This window comes from Globicephala melas, chromosome 20, assembly GCF_963455315.2.
Source record: "Globicephala melas chromosome 20, mGloMel1.2, whole genome shotgun sequence".
Classification (NCBI taxonomy): Eukaryota; Metazoa; Chordata; class Mammalia; order Artiodactyla; family Delphinidae; genus Globicephala; species Globicephala melas.
In genome coordinates this window covers 29,490,860-29,515,413 of record NC_083333.1, presented here as the reverse complement: position 1 = coordinate 29,515,413, position 24,554 = coordinate 29,490,860, and the positions used below count along the sequence as shown (strand labels likewise).

Below are 24,554 nucleotides of genomic sequence, written 5' to 3'. Positions count from 1 at the left end.
GGTGGGCAGGTGGAGGGCTCGCCAGGTGGGGCAAGGCGCCCTCCCGGCTGTGATTAGACCTGCACCGTCGCCGGGCCCCCAGTCTGCTCACCCAGCAAGCTCGCCCTCGGAGCTGGCTGTGCCCGGCTGCCACCGCAGGAGTGCTCCCGGGAAGGCGTCAGAAGGCTCCACTGAGCTTCTGAGAACAGGCCCCTACCTGTCCCAGGAGCCAGGCTGGCACGCAGTGAACAAATCAAAGCCCGGCGCTGGGAGGCAGAAGGCTGGGAAGAGTCCCGGCCAAGGGCTGAGTTCTGCTGGAGTCACCTTCCCCGAGACTCCCCTCCTGTGGGGAGCTGGGCCACCGGGATCTCCGCACCAGGCCACATCCAACCCCGCATCTTTCTGAAGCCCGGGGGTATCAGTGGTCTAAACCAGGGCTGGGGAGAGGAGGGCTGAAGAGAGGGACGGGGGGGAACAGCAGGTGTAGAAGGCCACTGCAGAGGACGCTGGCCAGGGACTTGGGGTGGCCAGCACGCGTCTGTCCTCACCCTCACACGCTAAAATAAAGTCCTCCTTCCTACACACCTGGCCAACGGGAAAGTGAAGGAGCCCAGAGCCGCTGGCGGTATGGGAAAGCCAGCCCAAGAGTGAACCGTTCAGGGGGTGACAGGCTTCCTAAAACAGCCTAGAGACCTTTGACACTGTAGGAAGCTGGCACTGCTCCAGGCTGGTGGGGGTCTCTCCTTCTGCCGAATGCATCTCAGCCCCTAGGAAACCTCTTTCCTGCAAAGCTGCCCTATCTGACCAGAGCAGCTCAGGCTGGTGGTGACACAACAGGAAGTGGGGCGGGCACGGTGGCCCGGGGGATCAGGGAGGGGGTGGGGAGGCAAGGCGCCCTAGGGACCCTGGTTACCCTAAGGGGTTCAGGGCTTCTGGGGTGAAAGCCCTTGTGAACCCTGTCCTGGAGGCCTGGGGCAGTGGGCCTGGCACTCAGGGGGTAACCCCACGGGCCCCACAAGGCTTGGGGTTGGTGGGACCCAATGACAGCACTGTCTGTGTTCTGCCTTTTGGCTTCCCCCTTCCCATCAGAACAGGGCTCTCTCCTCCATCTCAGATGCCCGGGGCCCTGATCCTCCCCACGCGCCAGCGGAACCGGACAGCACCCCGATCACAGTGCCGGCCACGAGGTGCGGCGTCTGGCGGAAATGCAGACATAAACCAGTAGACCCAACAGTACCGCAGGTGCCACAACCCGGAAATGATGGGGGCAGCAGGGACGCCCAGGAGGGGTGGGAGAGGGTCAGCGACCAACGCAGGTCCCCCGAGACGGGCGTAAGGAGAGGTCAGCCACAGAAGTGGCCCCCTTCCCCAGCCATGTCTTCACCCAGAAAGGACCCAAGGGGAGAGCGGTGGGAATCCCCCCTTTCCAAAGAGGCGTCATGCGGATGCTGGCTCCCCACCCCCAGAGGGTTAAACAAACTTGTTCTTCTTTCTCTTTCCTGAAAAGGAGCCCCCAGGTTGCCAAAGAGAAATGACATTTGTGTAAACACCCATGGAGGCCCTAGTTTCAAGGCAAAACAACGATGAATGAAGGGCGGGGAAAGCACACACAATTATGAGGACACAGGGCCTTTTTCTCCCTCCTTCCCAACAGGTTTTTCCATGCGGGATCCAAACTGAATCCCAACGAGGGTGCTGTCCCCACGGGCCAGAAACCCACTGTATGGACCAGAAACCCGCTGTATGCACCTCTGCCGGGCAGCACACTTTTCTCCAGGAAAGGAATTTCAAACGTCTCTTTGGTGAGCAGAGATGCTTCCCCAAACCTCGGACAAAAATGCCAGCAGATTTCACAGCAGAAGGAAAGGAGGGAGACCAGGACGCAGGGCAGCAGCCTGGAGGCTGAGTCAACACCCAGGGCACATTTGGGATGAAGTTTCAGAGCAGATGGCACTGCCTGTGAAGCACCTCGGCCCTCCAGCTTTGGTGCCTAGGGTGACGTGCCGGGCTGGCTGTGGGATTTGAGTCTGGGGGTTCTCCCAACTTCTTGGCCGGGCTGGAAAGCCCCTCGGAAGGCACGTCCCCGAGAAGCCGCTTCCTCACCCCTGCTCCTCTGCACGGCGTGACGACGTGGTGGACGCCCTCGCTCCATCCTCCAGCAAAGCACTCGCATTCCAGCCCCCCGCACCGCCACCCCTCCACCGCCCCCCGGCCCGCTCCCAGGAACATCGCCCACATCCCAAACACCTCCCAGGAATCCAGACACGCTGCAGCAGAAACTCCCCAGATCGCAATGCCGCCCGCAAGATCTCTGATTCCGGCATTTCTAGCATCTGTTGAAACTAATCTCCAGCAGGTCCTCGGAGCCGCCTACCCCTAACGGCTGACCATCTGGACGGGACGATTTTAAGAGGCATTGGTGGCCAATCCGCAGATCTTCCCAGCCCTCCTGGAAGTCAGGGAAGCCCCTTGCGAAAGGGAAATGGGCTCCAAGAAACTCCTGGCCGAGAAGGACTTAACCACTCGGGTAGCTGGCCAAATATTTACAGAGACACGGCTGTGGCACACAAAGCCCTTCTCTTCTGCTCCGCGCCCGAAAATCTGGGCCCCGAGTGAAGACCGAGATCCCACCGTCCCGCTCCTGGGGCCCGGGGGCTGTCCCGCCGGCCGGGGGGCTGGACCCGGGGGCCCCCGGGGAGGCGCCGCTCCCGCCCGGCCCTCGAGGGGGCTGCCGGGCAGCCGGACCACCTGAGGGGCCCCTGCAAGCGGTGCGAGGCTGGAGGGAACAAAGGGAGCGAGGACTCACCCAGCAGCTGAGTCGGGCTGCGCTGGCCGCCTGAGAGCGCGGCCCGCCCACCGGGTCACATGGCTCGGAGCCGAGCAGAGGATCAAAGAGGCTTTGTGGCCGAGGAACAAGGAGCCTCCCAGAGCGCGGGCCCGAGGTAGGGAGGGACCGCGACGGCCTCCCTGCGGAGGGGGCAGGGCGAGGGGCTGCCGAGGGGGGGGGGCAGGCGGAGAGAAGGGGCGCCCCCGGCAATCACCCCCGCCCTGGGTGCCTAGGAAATGCCAAGGAGCCCAGTTCCCAAGCCTGCCTGAGTCACCCCCAAAGGGAGTGACACGGTCCCCGGGGAAGGAGTCCGGGAAAGAGAGAAAAGGAAAGAGGCTCACCTGGCCAGCCAGCCAGGCTGCCCTGCTTTCCCAGCCCGTGCGTTCAGGGCGATGCCAAGAATCTGACGCTGCCCACGGGCACCCTCTCTCCCCGCCGCCCCGCCCTCGCTCCCTCTTTGCCAGGTGCACCCCCCCCCCCCACCTGGTTCTGACCCCGAGCAGCTCGGATGACAGGCCGCCCTCCCCAGGAGGTCCAGGCTTCCTGGCAGCTGCGGGTGGGAGCACAGCCAGCCCTGCTGTGCGTGCGGAGGTGGCAATGACCCCGGGAGGGAGAAGAGAGGAGCGGGCAGGGGCTGGGGAGGCAGAGGTGGTGGCCAGCTCACCCAGAGCTCTTTCTTCTTCCTGGAGCCCCGGAGCTCCGACTCCGATCCAGCTCCTGCCTCTCCAGCCCCTCAGGGCCTGGGAATGAGTGACGGAGTCTCCTCCTCTCTCTCCTCCCTGCAAGCCCCTGGGAAGTGCCGAGACCCCCTCAGGGGATGGGCTGGGTGGTCCCCAGAGGAGGGAGCTTGGGATCGACCCTGTTGGGCCTGGGCCTGGGCCTGGGCCTGGACGCTGGGATCTGCCAAATCCAGCCTGTGTCACGACCTCTGACCCCGAGGGAGTGAGTCACTCCCAGGCACAGGCGGGGCTGACTGCGCTCAGGCCGACTCCCACAGGAGGAGAGAGCTGCGGGGGGCCGGTGTGGGGGTCTTCCTGGGGCAGGGAGTGGTTATTTCAAGTGCACAAGAGCCTGAGTGACACCTGGGAGGTCTGTCTTAGGGCCAGTGACACCAGCCAGTCCATCCTTCTGCCTCCGGGATAAAGACCTCCAGCCCGGCCCTCGTGGGCCAGGCCACACCCAGGGTTTCCCTTCCCAGATGCCCCCGCGTGGTGGGTGGGTAAGGCCCCAGAGCACCCGCCCCACCAGTCACATGGGCAGGCTGACCACGTCCACCACCATGTCCCTCAGCAGCCAGCTCACCCCAGCAGCGGCCACTCCCACCCCTGACAGGCAACTTGCTCCCCAGTGGCCTCTGAGGTCTTGGGGTTTGTCACAAAGGCTTCAGGGGGCTGTGTCCCACACCCTTCCACACCCGCATGTGGAGTGGCCATGGAGAGCTGCTGCCATGGGTCTCCAGGCTCTTGGCCAGAGCCGGGGGAGTGTCCGCGGGAGGGACTGCATGTCCGGAGACCTCTTTTGCATCTCAGTGGGCACCTCAGTGGGCGGGAGGCCGTGGTGGATCCGAGACATGGGCCTCAGAGTCAAAACGAGATGGAGGCCCCTTCACTCGAACTAGTTTTGGCCCACTACTCAACATCTGCTGGCCTGGACCTTCCCCATCTGTAAAATGGGTGTAATCAACTCCAGCTGCAAGAATTAAAGTGAGATGTGTGTCCAGAAACAGGAAGGGCAGCCATTCAAAAAATACAATTCCCTGTCCTCCAAGGAGGTGATTTCCTAGGCAGAGAGTGGGGAAGGCCCAGCCCCTCCTGACACCCCTGCCCACTGGGCTGGGCCCTAAAAAGCAGCTCCAGGAACCAGCACAAAGGAGGCCAGGCCAGGTGTCAGGGTTAATTAACACAGAGCCTCCGCTCCACGCCTGCCCGGCAGACGCCTTGACCCCCAGCGCTCCCCTTGGAGCCTCCTTCTCATCTCTGGCCTCACTCTGTCCCCCAGCTTTCTGGCCCCAGAATCCACTCCCAGGGCCCACCACCCCTTCCTGGGCGCCAACCAGCTGCTCTCCAAGCCCAGCCCTCGCCCTGCCCGCCGTCTCCCCCAACCCCCAGATCTCTGGCCCAGGAGGCGGCCTGGGTGCTCTGTATACGTGACAAGCTCCTCTCGTACCTTCCCCTCACTTGTCACTGACGGCGGCCCCCAGAGGACAGGAGAGGGAATCCCTGCGCCTGACAAGCCCCCCAGTCCAGGGGCTTTTCCAACACAGCACATCTGCCCCCCGGAAGCGCTCAGAGCCCACTGCTGCTCAGCACACACTCGGCATCTAGAGAGAGCGACCCGACGCCTGCGCAGCTGCCCATCCAGTCCTCTGGCGGAAATGGAAGGCCGTCCACAGACGGGCCAGCCACGTACATAATTTTAAAGTTTCTAGGAGCCACAGTAAAAAAGTAAGAAGAAACAGGTGACGTTAATTTTAAAGCATTTTACTTCACCTAAAGAGCTAAAATATTATCAACCCAACATGTAATCAACATAAAAACTTTTGAGATATCTACATTCTTTTTTCTTTCCGTACCAAAATCTAGCGAGCATTTTCTACTTACAGCACCTCTCGATTTGGACTGGTCACATTTCAAGTGGTCAGGAGCCACATGTCCTGGACAGTACAGCTCTCGATAGCCTCAATTTCATCCTGAGATGACACCAGATCCTTGGAGGGCCGTTTATCGGGATCATTTTTAGCACCGTGTATGCAGCCACGCGGGGGGTGGTACAGGACACAGAGAAGCATCTACTGTGAGATACTGTTGAGGCCACTGATCCCTACATCAGTGTCCCCTTTCTGGGAACGTATGGGGACATTACTCTCAGATTCGACCGTCAGAAAGAACAGAGTTTCTCCTAAGAGTCACTTTGCCAGATGAGCGCTAAGCATCCGTCAGACGATTCCAAAGATGTCGGTTCCTGCGACTGCCAACCCCCCCCCCCTTCCAGGGTTCCCTCACTTACCTGGCTCACAGGTGCTCAGGCCAGGATGCACCCCTGACTCAAAAGCAGCGGCTCACGAGTGAGCTGGGCTGTTGGAGCTTCCCCGGGAGCGTGGAGCCAGGAACCCTTCCAGACACCCGAGCTACTGCAACTCGTGCTTCTCCGTGCACAGGCATCTAGGCGCCGGCCTCCCCGAAGTACCTCAACATGCTTCTTTTTATTGACTTCAAAGTCACACAGAATTACAGTGATTAAAAAACAATCTGTAGGGCTTCCCTGGTGGCGCAGTGGTTGGGAGTCCGCCTGCCGATGCTAGGGGACGCGGGTTCGTGCCCCGGTACGGGAAGATCCCACATGCCGCGGAGCGGCTGGGCCCGTGAGCCATGGCCGCTGAGCCTGCGCGTCCGGAGCCTGTGGCCCGCAGCAGGAGAGGCCACAACAGTGAGAGGCCCGCGTACCGCAAAAACAAAAAAACAATCTATAGAGACAGAAAGCAGTGGTTGCCAAGGTGGGGGCAGGCGTTGGCCGGGGAGTGACTGCTTCATGGATATGGAGTTTCCTTTTGAGGTGATGAAAATGTTCTGGAACTCGATAGTGGTGACGGTTGCACAACAATGTGAATATGTTCACGGTAGATTAAAGAGAAAAGAATTTAACGTGTCCTTTTTTCACTTGAGCCAGTTTCTTCTCCCATCTTAGACCTTAAAACCAGAAGGGCCCTGAGACAATTCAGGAGCCCTGGGGGATGCTGAATCACGCCCCCTCTTCCTGGAACCTGTGAATGTTACCTTACATGGCAGGATGGACGCTGCAGAGGTGACGAAGGATTGTGAGATGCAGAGATTACCCCGATTATCTGGGTGGGCCCCAAACATAATCACAAGGGTCCTTATGAGAGGGACGCAGAGGGAAAACTGAAGAATATAGAGAAGATAACCGGGTGATGCTGGAGGCAGAGTGGAGTGATGTGGCCACAAGCCAAGCAGTGCCGGCAGCCACCAGCAGCTGGAAGAAGTGAGGACAGACTCTCCCCTGGAGTCTCCAGATGGGACCAGCCCTGCTGACACCTTGACTTAGCCCAGTGACCCTGATTTCAGACTTCTGACCTCCAGGACTGCCAGAGAATAAATCCTATTGTTTCAAGCCACTGAGCGTGTGGTAATTTGTTATAGCAGCCACAGGAAACTCATACAGCCCTGCAGTCTGGAACTCGACCCGTATATGTTAGGATGAAGAAACAAACACTCAGAGCTGGAGGGAACTTGCTCCAGGCCATGCATCCATGAGCGGGACCCTTCCCAGACCCGATGGGGTGTTAAGTCAGGTTTTGGGGGAGGGAGTTCGACTCACCCCCACAAAACTAAGGAAGCTCCCCTCGCTGGGCACCAGCTGACGTGCAGTGGAGAGGGGGGTCCCATGGTGTCCTGGACAAGGATGCTGTGGGCCGTTTCCACCTGCCCATGAGCAGAGCCCACCATCCCCCCTGGGGAACCCCCAACAGAAAGGTCGCCAGGGGCGGCAGCACTGATCAGATGTCCTGCAGCAGGATCCTACTCTGGAAGCCACAGAGGGGTAGTCGGGGCTCCCACCTCCAGCTGGGTCAACTGGGTGAAGAGCACAGCAGCCTCTGCGGGAGTCGCCCGCCCTGCAGGACAGGGGCACTCATGTGACGCCCGAGACGTTGCTCTAGCATGCAGCAGCGGCGGAAGGGGAGGAAGTGGTTACACAGCATCCTCCCTCCCTCCCTCCCTGTCTCATGCACACTCACACTCACGCACACACACATGCACACACATACCGCCCCCCCACCCCAGTTCCCAGGTCCTGAACGTTCCTCCTGCCAAGCCCAAAGCCCGAGCAGCTCAGCCCACCTGCCAGCTCTCTTCCCACCCACCCCGGGCAGACCCCATGGGAGGCAGCAGATGCTTCCTGTCAACTGCCAAGAAAAAGATCCCTCGCTCTCCTCTGTGGGCAGCTCGCTGGGCTCCCCCCCAACAGGGGGACAGGGGAAGGGCTGGGCGGGTTGAAGTGTGGGCCTGGGGGCTGCAGTGGGCAGGAAGCATACTCAGCCACATGCCCCCAGGGGTGGGGGGGTGGGGACCCCCCTGCCTAGAGGCAGGCAGGCCTCAGAGAGGTGCTGGCACACACACACGAGCCCCGACTGTCCCTGGGGGTAACCCCCAAAACCCCAGAGCGAAGGCCCAGGCATGCATGGGGGCGAGAGGGGCCCTACCGCACAGCTGCTCTCTGCAGCAGAGCAATGCCCGCAGGGGTGAGCTGCCACATTGGGTTGGCATCTTTCTTTTTTTCCAGTTCCTTCTCAACTTGACCTAGGAGAACGTTCAGGCTGCCCCTCATCTCAAAAATAAGGCCAGCCCCCTTCCTTTGGCCCAGCTCCCTCCTCCACTGTAGGCTTGCTTTCTTCCTCCCTGAACAATCCAGCCTCTTAACAGTTGGTCTACACGGCGGCTTCCACCCTCCCACCACCCACTCACTTCTTAACCTTTGCTATCTGGCTTCTGCCCATTTCACCATTAAAACCGACCTCTTGAAACAATCCTCATGGCCAGCCTCCAGTTCCTCCGTCCCATCTGACCTCAGAGGCAGCACGTGGCATGCATTAAGCACCCCTCCTAGAAGGGCACTTCTCCGGGCGACCTTCCTCTCTCATCTCCCAAGGCAGGGGTTTAGACAGCACACGGGGGTCTCCTCTGGGATGCGAGGAGAGGAGAGGCCGGCCTTATTTCCATCACCAGCTTCAGCCACGACACCCAGACTGCCGCCGCCTCTGGCCCTGACCACCTTCCCGCCAGCCACATCTCCAAACATACTGTGTTCTAAGGACCCTATGCCCTTCATCCAGGCCCTGTAGTCTCCCAAACCCCATCTAAAATCCCCTGTTAGAAGTCACCACTTCCAGGAAGCCCTCCGGATGTTTCTCCATCAGATGTGACCACCCCCGCCCCCTTTCGTGTTTCCCACCTCACATCTTGACCCGGAGCACTTGCCTGGCTAACTTACCTCCTCCTGGGTTCCTACGTAGTGGCCCCATAAATGTTTGTGGAACTCTGCAGCAGGAAGGCCCCATTTCCTCCTTTGTAAGAAGTGCTTCTCCCACCCCCACTGTCAGGCTGCACCTTCCCCTCGCAGGCACCTTTAATACACATTTCTTTTTCCTCTTGAAAAGCTATCATTAAATCAACAATGTGTCAGAAATTATTTGATGATATCTTAACTCTCCTTGGCAGCCAACTCTGTTACTCTGGTGTGAAGGATACTTTGTAGCTGAGCAGTAGCCCCCGGCACATTTCCAACCCCACCACCCCATCCTCCTTCCAGAATTCTGAACACCCAGCAACAAAACAATCAGATCCTGCACTGATTTCAAACAGAAACCAAGGACGTCTATCGCGTCAGGGGTGTCTGACCCTGAAGGCTTTCTCCAGGGTGTCAGGAGGGAGGACCGCCAGGCGGGGGCGCTCCAGGCTGCCATTACGTGTGACACTCTGGACCTCCTTACCCTTCACAGAAATAAGGACCGAAACAAAAGCTTTAGCAGCTAAGATGGTAAATTTTTGAGTCAAACAATACATGGTTTAGTATTTAGAAGGGGGGGACTGAGGTTCTACCGGGGGGGTAGGGGATAAGCAAGCAGAAAGGGCAGGGTATTTGCTTGGCCTCTGAAAAGAGGTTCTCAAGCCTGGTGGCACACTACCATTCCAAGGGGAGCTTTTAGGAAATACAGATGCCCGGACCCCACCCCAGTGATTCTGATTTAACTCATCTAGGGGTTGGTAATTTTAAAAAGATTTCTCAGGGGACTCCAGTGGGTAGCCTAGGTTGAGAACTACCGTTAGGACTGACAGACACATACACAGCCCTGAGATTTGGTGAGATCTTGACAACATTTTAGAGCTGGGTGTGCCCAAGAGACACACGGGCGCGGGGGGGGGGGGGGGGGGTGAGTGGGATGGGTCAACAGTTCCCGCAGTGGCAGGGGCGGGGGCCGGGCCAGAGGCGCCCCGGCCAATTCAGTGCGTAAGGCTTGGCCTTTTTATTAAGGGTCTGCACACTGCCCACTGCCTGGCTGGCACCTGGAAGAGAACAAGAGAAGGACACCCAGAAAGGGGTCCAGGATACACTACTGCGGCATACGATGTGGGAGAGAAGGCATTGAGTTCCTTAAATCTTATCTGCCTAAACGCAGAGCCTTCCAGAAGAATGCAATTGTCATCAGTCCCCTCCCCTCCTCTATCACAGCAGAGAAGTCTGCAAACCACACCTACCAGATACTCTCACAAAACTACCCTATATTCCATCTCTCCTCCTAAGGGCCCATTTATCTTTCCAGAGTCCTTTGTTTTCCAGTAAGTGCTCTTCTCCCCCTCCCCTTCCCCTACTAAGAAGGTATGTATATAAGCCCCAAATTCTAACGCCCCTTTGAGTCACAGTTTTCTGTGAACTCCCTTATGTACATGCTTAAGTCTGTCGTTCCTCGTGCTAACGTGGCTCTTGTCAGTTTAATCTGCAGACCCCCAATGACTGAATCTAAGAGGGTAGAGGAAGAGTTTTCCTTCCCCAACATTTACCCAAAAAAACCCTCTTCACTGCAGACCGGCACCTTCCCCACCCACAGCCAGCACGTTAGACCCGTTTCTCAAAGTCTGTTAAAGCAGGACAGCCTGCTCTGCGGGGTGCTCCCATCCCAAAAGGTTTCCGCAGTCAAACAGACTTGGCAATTGCTACCCTCTACAGTCATTCTTTTGGATGTTTACAAATACATTTCAATACATTTTTGAACTAAATTCTACAATGTGAGTTTTTTAAAAGTTCAAAGTCTTTAACTATTTCCCAAACTCATTGGACTGTGGAACCCCCTTTGCCTCTCTAATGCGTATTAATGAGCCCAAAGAGAACACAGTTTGGGAAACCCTGGTTTAGACTTAAAAGCCCATCAGCTCTCTGCTCTTGCTCTAGGCCAGACATCGGACCAATCCAGCCTCTCTGGACACAGGTTAGGGAGGGGTGGGAGTGGAGAACATGAGTCCCAAAGACGGGGAGGGTGGTAGCTTACCTGGGGCAGCCACAGGTCTTGGAATAAGATTTTTAAGTCCAAATTCCTAAATTACCAGGGGACACAAGAATGGCCGGAGCAGCATGGTTTATAAAGGCAAAAAAATATGAAAACAACCCAGATGTCCATCAAGGGGAGCACAGAAAGCTATAGTGTGTCTGCCCGCTGACGACCATTTGGCAGAGAAAAGGCACAGGCCAGAACTACAGGCACTGGTGCAGATGACCTCAACTCACAAACAGAGTAAGCTTCAGAAGGCTACTTACAGAACATGCTCCTGGTTACGTCGTTTTGCAACGCGTAAAACAATGGCATACGTTACTGAGAGAAACAGAGGCGCGTAGTAAAAGTTCTAAAGTCAACATGGGAACGATAAATAGATAAATACGGACGCAGGTCGTGTTTGGTGAGAGGAAGGAAACAGGACTGTCAAATGTTTGCTTCTCAGGCTAGACAGAGGCACCCAGGCGGTCACTGAGACAGTGCCTGTGTTTTTTAAATGCAAGCAATCTTCGCAGGCACTGGGGAATCAAAGCCCTGAGCTTACCCGTGACTAACTGGCCAGGTGGCCCCGGAGACGAGGCGCCACCTCCCTGAGCCTCCATTTACCCAACTGAGACCGAGGGCGATGAACCCACCTGCTAGTTGGCTGCTCGCGAGGAGGGTGGCTCAAACTTCCTGCCCTCCCTTGTGGGATTTTGGGGAGGGTGGTTTGAACTAACCATGTCAAAGTGCTTTGAAAACCACATGAAGCTTCTAACCGAGGGGAGCTGGCGACTCCAGGCCCGTCTTCATGACCTGGCAGAAAATGCCCCAGCCGAAGAAGCCTTGCTTTTCCCTCGGGGCGGAGGCCTGGGTGTCAGACGTGAGGGCTGAGGGCTTTTGCGGCTGCTTAGGGCATATGATATGAGGTTTTGTGAGCCCCAGACCCACTTTTAACTGGGGTGCCTGAAACCCCTCTTCCCTTCAGCAAAGACCCTGGGGCAGGTACAACCGCCCCTCATGGGAAACTAAGCAGCTTGTTTAATTGGGAATTGGGCCCAAACCAGCCCAGCCCAGCTCTTTCCTCTCCTTTCTCTCCTCCCAGAACTGGCAGCTCAGGAAATTCAAGGCTGTGAAACAGCGGGCACATGACCTCCGGCTGTTTACTCAACAGGGGACACTGACCCTTCCCAGCTGGCTTCACAAACCTGGGCATCCCCTTGTGCCAGACCCTCCCTGCCCAGGGGCCAGCAGTCCCATTTACGAGCACTCCAGGGCCTGCAGTCCAAGCCACTCAAGTTCCCATTTTATCCAGGAAACCCAGGCTTAGAGGTCAGAAGGATGGGTGTTCAAATCTGACTCCACCACCTATCAGCTGAGTGACTTTAGGTAAATTTCTTTACCTCTTGCGAGTGATTTTTCACATCTGTCGAAGGGGGGAAGGGGTTCTTCCCTCACCAGAATTCAAGGAAGACGAAAAGGAAAGAGACGGCACTGAGCCATCTAAGCCCAGTACAGATGGTACAGACTGGCGATGAGCCTGGCACCCAAGCAGACGTTCCACAAAGATGCCTCCCTGCCTCTTCTTGGTACCTCCACAGGCGTGGGAGCAGGGAAGACAGCCTGCAGGAACGCAGTGTCTGCCAGCTCCCCGGCGGAAGCACAGAGAAGAATCAGCAGAGACTACTGATGGACATGAAGAGTTTGGATTACCGATGAGTTTCATGTAACTGTGCTTTCAAAACCTTAATGGTGGATCCAAAAGATCTTCTGGGAAATTTCTCTTTTAAAAGTACATTTTAAAAAAAAAGGAACAAATCCTGCAAACATAAGATTCAGTGAAAGAAGCCAAAAATAAAAGTATACTGGGGCTTCCCTGGTGGCGCAGTGGTTGAGAGTCCGCCGATGCAGGGGACGCGGGTTCGTGCCCCGGTCCGGGAAGATCCCGCATGCTGCGGAGCGGCTGGGCCCGTGAGCCATGGCTGCTGAGCCTGCGCGTCCGGAGCCTGTGGCCCGCAACGGGAGAGGCCACAACAGTGAGAGGCCCGCGTACCGCAAAAAAAAAAAAAAAAGTATATACTGTATGGTAACATTTAGATAAAGTTCAGAACCAGGCAAAACTTTCACTGGTGATGGAACACTTCTGTCTCCCGATTGTGGCGGTGATTGCATGAACCTACGTATGTGATAGCATTTCAAAGAACCATACACCCCAAAAGGTGGGGGGGCGCCTGTAAAACCGGTGGAAACTGAGTACCGTGTGTAGCTGAGTTGACATTCTTGTACCACCGTCAGCTTCCTGGTTTTGACATGTACTGTGATATGTCATTAGGGGAGAAGCTGAAAAGGGTACACAGGAACCCGCTCCTATTACTTTTGCAGTTTCTAGTGAGTTTAAGATTATTTCAAAATAAAAAAGTGTTTTTAAGTACACTCAAGGGAGCTCCCGACTCGTTGCTCAAGGGGCTGCTGCCTGATTCATGAATCACACAATAAAACCGCTTCGATCTTTCACACCCACAAAAGCATATTCAAAATGTGAAATGCCACACATATTTTATCATGATGTACCAGTTAGAAATGGGAATTGGATGATTTCACAACCTAACTGTTCATTCCTTCATCCCATGCACACGTGGAGTGCGTGCAGGCATCTCGTCAGGTATGGGGATGGGGCTGAGCCTCACAGACAGAGGCCCTGCCCACTCAGATCCTGGCCTCAGGGAGAAGACACAAAGCAAGGAATCTGGCAACAATTAGCAAGGGCCAGCAGCGCCTGAGAACACAGCGCGCTGAGGCTGTTCTTAGAGAATCCGAAAAGAGGCCCCACCGCTGTGGGAAAGCAGACCTTCCAGGCTGAGGGACCTGCAGGCAAAGGCCTGGCAGCAAAGCCTCGGGGGAACCTCAGGGAAGCCGTTCAGGAAGCCAGGGGAGGTGTGAGCTGCAGAGGGGCAAGTGATGGGGCTGTAAAACTATCACTAAGTGTCATCTGGGCTGTTTGTCCAGACCCCAGGATAGGATGATCACAGCGGTCAGGGGGAAGAGATTTGCTCACCTGGGCCCTAAGCAGCTCAGAAAATGACTATTTCATGGCCAGAGACAGGAGCCTAACTCTTGTAAGCTGCCGGCCACGGGTGCTGATGAGGAAAGGCGGGGCTTGCAATCGGGCGGCACCTGCAGAGGAAGCCTCCACCCCAGGCAGGACACCTGGCACTTTCCCACGTGTTATCTCAGGCCACAGCCTCCAAGCCTGGGCATCCTCTGGTCCCCGGGGCTCCCAGGCTGTCAAGGCAGGGGCACCTGGAAGATGCTGCAGCAGCTGCTCCTCCAGCTGCCCGCACCGCCCCCCCCAAGGCCAATCTGCTTTTCTCCCTGGCAGTCCACACCCGCCAACCTTCCACCTGCACCAGGCACGCCCTGGCCACGCAGGGTCACTTCTCTGGGCCTCAGTTTCCTCACTTGCAAATCAAGCAGATGAACCCTGGGGTCTCCTGCAGCTAAAGAATTCTGTCTGGGGGGCGGGGAAAAGCCACAAAAAGGAGGCAGGTGCACAAGCCCACACCCTTGCTCTTCATCTGTATAAAAGGGAAACAGTTTCACAACTGGTTTCTTTCCTGCCCTGCCTGGGGGAGCATCCTGTGCACTCCAGGGCTGGGAGCGTCTAGGGGAACCCAGAATCTCCCAGGGCTCAGGATACAGAGGGAATTCCTCCTGAATCCTTCCAGAAGAGGATCACCGCTTCCTAACTGTATCTGCTTCATGCTGCTGCTACAACACATCACCACAGCGTGGTAACTCAGAACAACACAGGTTCCTCATCTTACAGATCTGGGCGTCGGAAGTCCAACACAGGTTCACCGAGTTGAAACCAAACGCTGGTTCCCTCTGGAGGCTCCAGGGAAGAATCTGTCTCCCTGCCTGTTCCAGCTCCTAGAGGCCGCTGCATTCCTTAGCTCCTGGTCCTCCCAGCATCTTCACAGCCGGCGTGGCCAGTGGAATCTCTCCCACACCCCATCACTGATGCGGACTCGCTTCCCTCCTCCCTCCACTTCTAAGGACCCTTGGGATTACACTGGGTCTGTGTGGATTAGCTAGGATAATCTTTCTAGATTATCCTGGATAATCTCCCTATTTTAAGGCCAGCTGAGCAGCAGCCTTGATTCCCCTTTGCCTTGTGACCAGACATTGTCACACGTTCTGGGGATTAGGACACGGGCATCTTTAGGAATCATCATTCTGCCGACCCCACTAACCCAGGTCCTGAAAGGAGACGAAGGGGAGGATGCCCAGCAGGCTGCCTGCTTGTGTTCAAATCCCGGCCCCACCACTTAGTAGCTGAGGGACCCAGTTATGCACATCTGTAAAATGGGATAATGTACCTAAGAGGGGCCGGGGGCTGCAGAAGGTCCTCCCCAGAAATTCCATCCTCAGCTCGTGACCAGTCATTCTTCCAGGACAATGTTGGGGTTCACCTGGGCTCTCCCAGCGCGGTGCTTGGCCGCCCCAGAAGGGTGACAGGCCACGGCCACAGCGATGGTGGCAGCCGGCTTGTCCGCGGTCTCCTCCCTCACCAGAACCACTGGAAGCTAGTGCAGTCCGCCTCCCTCGCTGGCTCCCTGGATGCCAAGCTCTTCCCACCTCACTGTGGCACCCTCTCGAGCACAGAGAGCCCCCTTCCACCCCCGGAGATAACTGGTCACAGTAAGACAGCCTCACGTCCAGCGAGATGAATTTGGAATCCCCGAGCCCAGGTCACTCCGGCTTTGTGGCAGAGAGGTCCCGGGGGTGTGGGGTGCGGGATGTGGGCGAGGCGTCAGTGCTCTGCTCCCGGGAACCAGGCCACTGGTTCCTGACAGCCCGAACCACAGGCCTCACTTCTCTCCCAGGGGTCTTACTTTCCAACCACTGCTGCATCAGGCGTCCACGCTGGACAGGCCGAGGGGCCCCAAACCACAGCATCACAGTAGCTGCCACACGGGGAGGCATAGAGAGAGAGAGAGAGAGAGAGTGGGGTGCTGGGCTGTGTGGCCTTGGGGAAGTCACTCTGCCTCTCTGGGCCTCTCATTTCCTCCTCCATAAACTGCGGGATCGGGGCCAGGGGAATCCCATGAATTGCCTCCTGCATCCAGAGGACAGAGAACAGCTCACCAGTCCCTTCCAGCTTTGGTCTGGAAGACAAAGCTTCCAGAGCCCAGTGGCACCCCTCCCCCCCCAACGTAGTGGCCCCCTGGCCTTTCCCCTGGTGTCCTCCCAACACCAGGACAGTCAGCCCTCCCTGCAGGGGCATCGGCTGCCTGCAGTTCCTCCCAGGACCTGGCCTCGCTGCCGGGAAGTGGCTTTTGCCCACACCCGCCCCAGCCTCCATGGAGAAAGGCCAGTTCTGCCAAACAGGAGGCGGTAGGTGGCAGGGGCCAAAGGGGCCAAGCCATTCTCTTCCGCAGGGGCAGGAGGGAAGTGGAGGAAAGCAGGCACGTGATTCCAGCCTGCGGTTCTCAGGGGAAGGGCGAGCCGCAGCAAAGGGAAGCAGGGGCCCCGGAGCTCAGTTGTGGGGGAAGGGAAGGGACTCTGGCCTCACCCCCCACCCCCACCCCCTGGCTCCCACCCAGGGCCTCCGACTCCTGCAGGACCCTGCCCCCATCCTATCTCAGGGGAGAAAGTGAGGCTCTCTGTGTTGCCAAATTCCAGTAATGAATCCCACATTCGTTCCTCTTTGCTTATTGGAAACCCTCCCTCCGCCTTCTGGGTTCGCTCTGAACAGCTGGTCTGCAGAAGTCGGTGGAACTGAATATGCAGGGTGGCTGGAGGTGCCTGAGCAGAGGAGCTAGCTCTCCTCGCATCCCCCGCCCACCCCTTCCTCTGAAGAGGAGGCCTCGCGGTTCCTGCCCTTTTCCTGGGAAAGCTGGAGAGGGATCCATTGTTAACTCTTTCACTTCCCGCGGGCATCCTCCCCATAGAGGCCAGCGGGGCAGGAAGGCAGCCAGGGCCGGTGGGAGCATGGACGGCAGAGGCCGCCACCCTTCCCCGACGCCCCAGGCACGAAAGCGCACGCGGTCAGGGCTAAGAGGACACACGCTCTGTCGGGAAAGGGCTTTTCTGCTCTTGCCCTGCGCAAGGTAGGCAGGGCGCGGATTCTGCAGGTGGAAGAAAGGAAGCGCCAAGAGGTTGGCGCCTCACCGATTACACAAAGGCAGGGCTCAGACACCCACGGAGCTGCCTGCAAACGTGTGCTGCTCTCAGGCACACACACAGCAAACGCAAGAGGTGAAGAGCCGTGAGACGCAAAGGCACCCGCAGAACTGTAACAGTTCATTAGCGCGAAGGCGTCCGTCTCCCCCCAGCTGCCCCATCGATCCGGTATTAATGTCCTTCTGGAACGACGTGTGGGAGACTGGGCTGTGCAGACCAGCCACTGCTGTCACCTCTGACCCCACCCCAAGGATGGGTGGGCCATCCAAAGAGGCACCAGCTCAAGAAAGGCTGCAGCATCAGGGCCTGGGAGACGTGACTCCACCTCCACCACTAACCCGCTGTGTGACCCTGGCCATGTCACCAGCCCCCTCTCTGAGCCTCAGAGACAAGAGGGAGTGAAACCAGAGGTCTGAGGAGGTTTAGGGCCTCTGGAGTCAGGCATGCTGCATTCCAACCCTCCTTGGTCACACCCACCAGCTGTGTGGTCTTGGGCATGTTGTTTAACCTGTCTGTGCCCTGGGTTCCTCATCTGTGAAATGGGAATAATGACAGAATGGACTTCACAGGGCCGATAAGAGGACTAAATGAGGTACTGTACTTACTCCAGGTAAAGAGCCCTGCGACCGTGCAGGCTCCACAGGCAGCCCTGGCTACTGACCACTGCTGTCCCGGCTATCAGGGATCCTGTCCGGCCTTGGCAACCTGAAGCCCTGGAGAATGGAGGCGGAGCATCCCTGGTCCTCTGCTGCCCTCCTGTCCTCTAGGCCCTCTGCTGACGACGGCCACAGCTGGAGCCCAGCCGTGGTTCCCAGTGACCCGCCACCCTCCTGCATTAGCCGTCACAGAGGCCCCAAGCCCGCCAGGTCTAGATCAAACCTCCTCGCCCTCATCAAACCCACGCCTTACACTCGCTCCTCCCAACGAGTCTTTACTTCATGTGTGTGTGTGATGGGAGGTTGGCGCGGGAGACACAGGGATGCCTCGGACTGGAGGCTGCCACAGTAAGCCAGGGCGGCACGGAGATGCCCGCGGCCGTGGAGGGTCTCCCCGCGGGCCGATGGGGCCCTGCCACCCCTGCCCGCCACACCGCTCCCTCTATGCTGCATGTTCCCTGTCCCCTCTGCCCCTCCCTCCAGCGACGCTCCCAGCAGCCCTGCCAGGAGGACACAGTGAATATGGCCCAGGCAGGGGAAGTGCGGGGGAGCCCCGGGCACACGGCTAACGGGCTGGAGCCCAGAGCCCGAGCTGGTCCTGCCACCACGCTGCGTGGCCCTGTTCTAGGGAAGCTCCTACAGGAAGCAGGCCAAAGAGGAACAGCGCGGATCAAGGGGGAAGGGGCCCGCCTCTCCCAGCGAGCACGGGCGGCTCGGCCTGCAGACACCAAGCCAAAGGCCCTTAAACAAGCGGGAAAAGTGAGAAACACACGCAGATGGGCTGCAGCTTAGTGTTTCTCCTGCCCCACACGCGCACACACACGCGCATACGCGGGCACACACGCACAGTCTGGTTTTTAAGCCCAGAAGATGAGGGCTGTGCGCTGGGGAAGCCCCACCCCGCTGGTCGGGGAGGTACCACACAAGCTTCGCTCTGGCCGTCCACGGAGCAGGGGGGCGGAAGGCCCTAATCGGTACCATACGCTTGTGCAGGGAGCAGGAGGGGGGCAGGGAAGGAAGCCGACAGGCACACGAAGGGCCCAGGGAGGGCAGGCGGGGTGCCGGAAAGAGCGGGGTGCCCACCCCGCAGGGAAGGGGGTGCAGAGGGGCAGCCCGCCCCCTTCGTCTGCCGATCTGTCCCAGCGTTTCATTAGCTACAGCCTGTCGCTGGGACAGCTGGATTCCGCTCAGAGGTCAGGCTCCAGCCCGAGCCAACCCTCTCGCCCCAGAACGCCAGCCGGTTGGTGCCGTGAGCCGCAGCTGCTGCTTCCGGCGTGGCCGGCCGGCCCCCGTTTCAGCCTGGGGTGGCAGATGGGGCCTGGCTCATCCGCTTGTGGTGGCTGTGCACGCCTGGCCAGGAAGGACCGGTCGTGATGGCACTGTCTCTACTCGGACCCCAGCTAGTCAAAGGGCCTTGTCCCTCCTTGTTCCCTCTGCCGAGGGACAGTGGCCACAGAGGACACACGGTCCCTCCCTCCTCCGGCCCTGCTCTGCCCGGCCGACCCTAATTTGGTTCAGGGGTTCACTCTCCTCCTTGAGCTGCCCGGAAACACTGCGTGCTTCGGGGCAGGAGCCATCAGGTTGGGGCTCAGCCTGTGCCCGGGGGCTAAGGGAGGGCACCCGGGGGCTTGGGGGAAAGGTTTCCCGGCTTGCGGACGAGGCCCACAGGAAGGGGGCTCGAGTTCCTCTGAATGCGGCCGTGTTGGCAAATGATGCAGCGTCTGTGACCGTGGGGGCCAGCTGGGAACAAAGCCACAGCCGAGGATGGCCGAACGCAGGGGCCTCCATAGCATTCTCGGGCTGCCCAGGCTCCGGACTTCTCATTTTGTGCAGCAGCAAATTCTCCTTGGACCTCAGGCCATTCTGAGTTGGGGTTTCTATTACTCGAAAGCCTCCTGTCATAGCAGCTGAGCGCACAGCAGGCCAGAGCAGCGAGGGAGGAAAGGCCCTGGCCATCAGAGCAGGAGATGACCAGGCTCCTGCAAAGGGCCGTCCAGGCACACCGCCACCAGCCCCCACTGCCCCCTGCTCAAGCGGAGGAGGGCAGAAGTTTCTGGGAGGAGGGACTCCAGGGGAGCCAGCCTCCCTCTCGAGAACAGTGACTGTGCTCTGGGCCGCGGCTCCCAACTCAGTAACTGTTCCTGCAGCCGCTGAGTGCCCCCCATGATGGCTTCCAGAAACAGCATTCCATCCACAGCTGTCAGTGTCCGGAGATCCAAGAATATTCTCAGAACAGCAGCTACGACCAAAGCTAGCACGGAGTGAGTGCTCGCTAAGTGCAGGCCCTGTTCCCAGAGCCTCACACGCAGCCCCCTTAGGTCCTCAGGGCAGCCTCATTCAAGCCTCCCTGTGGCTCTCCTCCTTTAACAGATTTCGAAACGGGCACAGAGGAGCTAAGCAACTTGCCCCAGGTCACACAGCAAGAAGGGATAGAGCTGGCTCCCTCCAGAGCTGGCCCCCTTGCCTGCTAGCTTTCCAGTGTCCCCCTTGAGGAGGGGGCAGTGGGCAGCCTGTTGGGCCAGTCTCCAAGATCATCACATTCCCATTCAGAAACCCTGGGGTCAGGGAGTAGGGCGTCATCCTCAGCTCCAGGCCTGACACAGAGGAGGGCTCAGCAGGTGAATGAATGAATGAACCAACGAATGAGAGCCTGACCACGGAGGAGAGAAACAGGGATACAGACAGAACACAGTGAAAGTACCATTTACCACAATGGCGGCGGTGATGCCAGGCCCGCCCTAAGTCCTTTGCGTGTATGAGCAAGCCTGTTTCCCACACCGTCTCTTGAGCGGGCGTCTCTATTCGCCCATTTTACAGAGGGAAACAAAGTATGTTGGCCAAGGTCATGCTGCCAGGAAAGGTCATGGCCCAGACACTGGCCACACTCTCACTCACACCCCTATTTTATTCCAGATAACCCCCTGAAATAAAAAGTGAAAGCATCTAAGCATCCCCTCCCTGCCCACCACCCTGGGCTGGGGTCCACCCTCTGCCAAAACTCCTCAGCCTGTTTCCAAGTCCCACCAGCCACGAGATGGTTCTTCAACTGTCCATTCCCTCCTAGGGCAATTTATCCCCATCCCTTTATGAGGCAAGGCTTGGGCCAAGAGTGAGGAAAATCTCCCAGTGAGGGGCAGTCTTGTCAGTGGCAGGGAGAAGTGTCAGATCCCACTTTTGTTCTTTAAAAAAAAAAAAAAAAATCATTTGTATTAAGTATATGTGTAGGGAAAAGACTGGAAGAAAACCCCAAAACGTGAACAGTGCTTATTTCTGTAGAATGCAGTTATAACCGATTGTCTTATTTATGGCTTTCTAAGTAAATTATTTTTGTCGTAAGGAGGCACAATTTTTAAAATCGCAACAAAATTGTTTTTCAACCAGGAAGACAGATGCTTCTTAGCTTCTCAGAAGTGCTAACACCTGCCCCCTGTATCACCTAGACAAGTGGATGGAACAGTCTAAGGATCTGTCAGCCAGGCACTGGGCTGGGTCTTCCCCGGGGGGCTCCGAGGGGCCTGAACCCTCCTCCATGTGCAGAGCTGGGTCCCAGCTCTGCCGGCCCTGCCATGAGGTTACTTCCGCTGGGTTGCAGGGAGGATATGGGTTCAACCAGAGTTTGTGTCAACACAGCTCTGCTTTGCCCACAGCCTGGTGGGCGCCCCCCCACACTCCACCCGGCATGACAACCCCGGGAGAAATGTTAGCAGGGAGGGAAGACACTGTGGGTGTGATGCGAAAGACTTTGCAGGGACAGATCTGTAAAAACTCCACTATGCCCAGTCCTCTAGGAGGACTTGAGGCCTCCACTGCCCCCTACTGACCAGCCGAGGCTTGGAGAGGAAGCTGGAGGTGGAGTGCCCTGTGAGACCACAGCTGGGGGGACGGTGGTACCACCGGGGGAGGGAGTGGCGCTGGGGGCACTGGGAGGGCAGCTTCTTACCTGGACCAGCTCCTGTCTCCAAAAAAGTCACTGTCCCTCTCTCTCTCGCCACGAAATGAGGCTGCCTGGGGTGGTACACCGACTTCCCGGGTGAGAAAGCCCGGCTCTGCCTGGGCAGTGCACCCCACGGCCAAGCCCTCCAGAGCAGGCTCCCAGGGTCTGCTGTTGCCGCGGAAGAGGATGTGGGGCATCGACAGAGCCCAGAAGTGCCCACGCTCAAGCCGGTCCCCGGGCTGTGCCGGGAAAGGATTTGACAGCGGTGAGTGGTGGGGGGATGGGATGGGGTGGTCACAGTTCTGCAGCAGACGAGAAAGCAGGCAAGGAGAGCTCCCGTCCACTGTCTAGAGACCCTCACGGCTCCAGGCTGGCCCGGACCACCCTGATGGGCCAGGCTCCTGCAAGGCACGTACAAGCTACGAGCCTCAGTGGGAAGGCAGGCCGCAGCCAGCACATTCAGACCCTCCATTCGCCCTGCGCGGGGACAGTCAGGCACAGCGACAGCCCTGGGTGGGCCCCGTGATGTCGCAGCCTCACTCCTCCTGAACAACGGGGGAACGAACGGTGCTCATGTCACGGGACGAAGCCCAGCTCACAGGTGAGTGGTCCTGGCCCCACGAGCAGCTGGCACACCAAGACCGCCCACGACTCTGGAGGCGAACCCCAAAACGGCAGCACAGAGTGGGTCCCAGAAGCCTGCCCCCAATCTGCCCCCGCCCGCCGTGTGGCCACTGCACGCCCCTCCCCCTCTGGACCTGCGTTCCCATCAGCTCTCAGGATCTCTGCATGGCTTCCGCCCTCCCTGCTTAGAATGCCAACCAAACCCTGCCGAGCCTCCCTCGCCAGCTCCCTCCCTCACCAGCCCCTGTCTCCAGCCTTTTATTCCCCAAACCGTTCCTCCTCCAGGAAAGAGACTGTCCCCAGACATTTCCCTTAAGAAGCCACCCTTTTCTGATCACAGAAAACTGAAACGCAGCTTCCAGCCTTCCTGGCCCCTCCAAGAGGACAGACATCACCTGGGTGCCCAAAGCCCAGAGCAGCCCATCCACATCAAGGTGCCATGGCCTTTTCTGAGGTCCCCTCGGATTCTCTGCCACTACCCCAACGATGCAATCATCGCGCAGCTCCTCCACCAACGGAGCCACGGCCGCCCAGGCGTCCGGCAACTTCCACACACAGCCCATGCCGGTGCCAGCCCAGCGCTCCGCCGGGCGGCTGCAGGAGCCAGTGGGCAGCCCAGGCACGGTCCGTGAGTGCTGGCGGCAGCGGCAGAGACAGCGAGCCTTCCACGTGTGCCCACTGGCCCGATCAGGCCGCGGGCGCACACAGCTAACAGCCACCAACCCACACGCTCAGCCCTGGGAAGCAGGCTCACGGAGCGGGAGGCCTTGCCAGGACGCGCCCGTGAAACGTGGCCGATTATGTCAATGGTAGCAACACTCAGCATTTATCATATGCTGACTGTATGCCCAGGGCTGCGCCACGGCCACCTCTTACATTATCCCATTAAATCCCCACATGTGTCCCCCCCCCACCTGCAAACGATGAGATGAACTCGGAGTAAACAACCAGCCTGGAAGAGTCAGGAGAACCAGAATCTGAACTCAGGCCCGGCTCCAGCCTCCCTCCGTCTGAGCACACCAGGCACCGGCCAAAGTAGGCGCTTATTAAATATTCGTGAACTGCTGGGAAGCACTCCCTCCCTCCACTGACATCCCACCCCCGCCCCCATGCTTCCAGCACTCTCCCTTCCAGCACTGCTGTCTGCAGCCCAGGCTCTTGCTGTGTGACCGGGGTCAGTGCACTAACCTCTCAGGGCTGCACCTTGAAAATGAGGACACAGCAACACCAGACTGCTTCGAAAGGTCATTGAGGGCACACAGCTTTCCTGAACCCCACGTATGCTGCCCCTACCCACCTTGCGGGGTAGAGACGGTTCGTTCCCCTTTTCCTAGATAAGGAAGCTAAAAGGTTCTGGAAGGCACCCAAGGTCACCCGGGCTGCAAGTGGGTGCACGGAGCTCAGAGCCCACACTCCTGTTTGTCAGTGGACCAGCCCACTGCAGTCACTGCATCAGCTGGGCCTGCTGGTGCTCAGAGGTGGGGCCAGTTCTCATACCTCACACTTCCTCACCAATATCCCCCCGGGGCCCTGCAAAGGCCCTGAGGTCAGAGGTCCCACTTGAATCCTGGTGCCTGCTGTGCAACTATGGGCCAGCAACTCAGCCTCTCTGTGCCTCCTGAGATGCTATGAGGGCTACAGGAGATGCATGGAGAGCAATGAGCCCAGTGGCTGGCACCATGGAAAGGCTGGACACATGGCAGGTGTGGGGTAGGGATGACAGCGACTAGGATAAATGGATCAAACCAAAAAGGCAGACGAGCCTGGGGTGGGACACTGATTAAACCAAGCCGAGCTGATCGGGACTCTGAAATGTCAAGCAGAGCTCCAAACAGTAACCGAGGTAGGGCCTGGGAGGACAAGGCCCTGGGTGTTGTCCAGGGCCCCCTCTCCCCACCCCTCGCCCGCCTGGTCTCCTCAAATTCTGCAAATGGGATCACTCAGGACCGCCCGTGGTCTCTCCCTCACCCAAGGCAGACGTTGCCAAACCAGAGAGAAGGTTTTCCTCCTGGCCTCAGAATCCTTCTCAACACAGTGCTTCAGGCAGCCACGAACCAGGGACTGCAGCCAGCCCCGCACTTCAAACGCATTCATCCAGCTTCACCAAGAGCTAGAGCCGGGCTGGCCGGGGGAGGTGAGGCGGTATATCCTCCGTAAGGAGTAGGACGCCCGCCCCAGCCATTTCTTCCTCTGGGGGCTTCCAGAACTCAGCCTGCCCTCTCAGTTCCCATGGCTCTACCCTCACTCAGCCTCCCAGAGCCTCAGGCTGGGCAGGCTTCAGGGCCCGCTCCCGTCCCTTCCCTTCTG

The 24,554-nt window shown here is 58.3% G+C and overlaps 1 protein-coding gene across 5 annotated transcripts in view; it reads right to left on the bottom strand.

Annotated features, from left to right (window-relative positions):
* The window catches only part of SEPTIN9 (septin 9), a 165,151-nt gene that overhangs the window by 36,804 nt on the left and 103,793 nt on the right, over window positions 1-24,554 (bottom strand). Inside the window, exon 1 of one of the 5 annotated variants that reach the window (XM_060290091.2) lies at window positions 21,630-21,735. The exons of 3 other annotated variants lie outside the window; for them this stretch is intronic. The gene's annotated coding sequence lies outside the window, so the exon portion shown is untranslated. Of the gene's footprint in view, window positions 1-2,785; window positions 3,038-21,629; window positions 21,736-24,554 lie in introns of those variants that run through there. One more of the 5 variants, XM_030837809.3, reaches the window with a different exon arrangement.